The sequence below is a fragment of the Micromesistius poutassou genome (assembly GCF_964030765.1).
Source record: "Micromesistius poutassou genome assembly, chromosome: 18".
Classification (NCBI taxonomy): domain Eukaryota; kingdom Metazoa; phylum Chordata; class Actinopteri; order Gadiformes; family Gadidae; genus Micromesistius; species Micromesistius poutassou.
The window spans coordinates 4,483,084-4,485,583 of NC_140288.1; the positions used below are offsets into that span (position 1 = coordinate 4,483,084).

The 2,500-nt window shown below is 42.2% G+C and overlaps 1 protein-coding gene across 1 annotated transcript in view; it reads left to right on the forward strand.

Moving 5' to 3' along the window:
• niban2a (niban apoptosis regulator 2a) overlaps positions 1 to 2,500 on the forward strand; it is a 35,378-nt gene that overhangs the window by 11,940 nt on the left and 20,938 nt on the right. The gene's annotated exons all lie outside the window — the stretch shown is intronic.

Sequence of the window (2,500 nt, forward strand, 5' to 3'; positions counted from 1 at the left end):
TAGTGTTGTGATCAAAGTGGTGAGATGCAAGGGAGGGGTCATTATCCAGGGTGGAGTGGAGACCAAAGCTCTTGTTGACTGACTGACAACGACAATAGGTATTAGACGTTTTAGGTCTGAGTGTCACATCTACTGGGTCACATAGCTGTCAGCTATGATTCATGTCTGAGAGATTCATCTACTGGGTCACATAGCTGTCAGCTATTAGATGATTCCGGTCTGTAAAGGTCATATTTCTGTAACCTTTCGCAGCAACAAGTCGTCTTCGTCAAAGTGTGTGTCGTAGATACAGAAAATTAGAACATGTGTGTATCCATTGTGTCTGTATATGTGTGTGTGTGTGTGTGTATGTATGTACACATATATGTTTGTGTGTATGTACGCATAGATATCTGGTGTGTGTGTGTAAGTGTGCGTGTGATTCATGTACCACAATGAAAATACATTGCGTACCATCTGAGAGAGGAGGTGGCTCAGTCGGTCGACCCAGGTGTAAACTAGGCGTGTCCTTAGATACAGTGTTGGTGTGTGATCTTACACAACCAAGGCAATACCCAACACACCACACCACAGCACCCAACAGGTGCGCTCATTGTGTCGGGACTGTGTCGTGATTGTGAGGACGACGTGGTAGGGGTGTAACCATACACTAAAGTCACGCTTCGGTACGTACCTCGGTTTTTAAGTCACGGTTCGGTGTGTTTTTCGGTACAGCAGTTTTTATTATTTTCTTTAAACAATTAACAATTAAACAATTTGATTTTGATTTGATTTATTAAATTGTATCAAACAAATGCCTAACACACAAATGAAAAGACATCAAATAAGTCCAGGATTATTATTTCCATTGTGGTCCTCAACACAAAACATCAGGACAAGACAAGACACTCACAGAGTGTGTGATAATCAATAAAAACTTTATAAAAAAAAAAATATTTTTTATATTTTATTTTATTTAATTTTAATTAAAAAAAAATAATATATATATATATATATTTTTTTTAAATATATATATATATTTTTTCGGTACGTACCAAAATGAACCGTGCATCGAACCATTAGACTTGTACCGAAATATTTCGGTTTGAATACGCATATCGTCACACCCCTACGATGTGGGGCAGTCTGAGCTCATTCTGGACGCCGACCAGCTGTCAGCGAGGACGTGTTGGAGGTGGTTCACCACGTGGAGGCTGTGGAGGTCCTAGGAGGACGTGTTGGAGGTGGTTCACCACGTGGAGGGAGCCGTGGTAGACATGAGTGCCCTGACAAAGATGTTAACAGCCCAGCATAGCCATGGCAACTTCAATTTTGCATCACTACATCACTACAAATAATACGCAATGCATTACCTAACCGCGTCACCGCGAGGAACGATGTCACAAAGAGGGCCAGTGCAATAGAGACGACGCAGGACAAGACAATGACATCGCAATAAAGACAACACAATCTAGAAATCGCAAAATAAAGCAGGATCACAATATAGACAACCCAATGTAGACATCGCAAAAGAGGGCCATCACAATATAGGCAAATTAAATCGAGAAAGTGCAAATAGTGAAATAGCAAAGTAGACATCTGTCTTAATTCGATCCAATGTATTGATTGAGAAAGAAAATATCAGCCAGATGCCAGTCTGGTTTACTGGAAGAGTGGCGTGCACAGTGCACTGATGTCTGCGTGCATGCATGTGTGTGTGTGTGTGTGTGTGTGCGTGCGTGCGTGCGTGTGTGTGTGTGTGTGCATGAGGGTATGATTTCACCTGAGTACAGTCTATGTATAGACAAAGTCGGAGTGAAAGAACAGAACAAAGTCTGTAACGACCGTATCAGAACACACAGATGATATCTGATTACACGTCTGTGGTCTGACCCCAACGACCCCAAACCAGTCCCGACCAGATGGGCCCCGCCTCCCTACAGCACGCCGGGAGTTTTACCCCGAGATGGAGCTTTTGGGGGGGGGGGGATGATGAAGATGACAAAGTCGTCTTTTCAAAGTAGCTCGTACCCCAAACACATCATCATCATCATCATGATCCCGACTAGGGGTGTAAATATTAATCGATCGATAATAGGCCAACACTGCACGCTGTATGCACTGTAAGAATGACATGCGTTGTGTGCATGTCCACTGTATGCATCACAGCAAATTAAATATATATACAGAGCACGTTTAAAAACAGTCTTGGTCAGTGCTGTGCTAATTCACCGTGTAGAGAGCAGCAAACAAATCAAAACAGGAAACAATAAACCTGAAGAGGTTCATACACACATACAGTACATACAGTACATACACATGCACATACACGCAGATCAGTTTGAAATGCTAGTGAATAGAAATGGGTTTTGACATGAGATTGCATGTCCATCTACTCACTCATGCATCCTGACTTGGGCTGCATCTACAATATGTAGGTTCTGGATGTAACAATAGGTTGCTTGGACATTGACTGATTGGAGGGATTTGGTATTGACGTTTACACTTTTAGAAGTTTGTG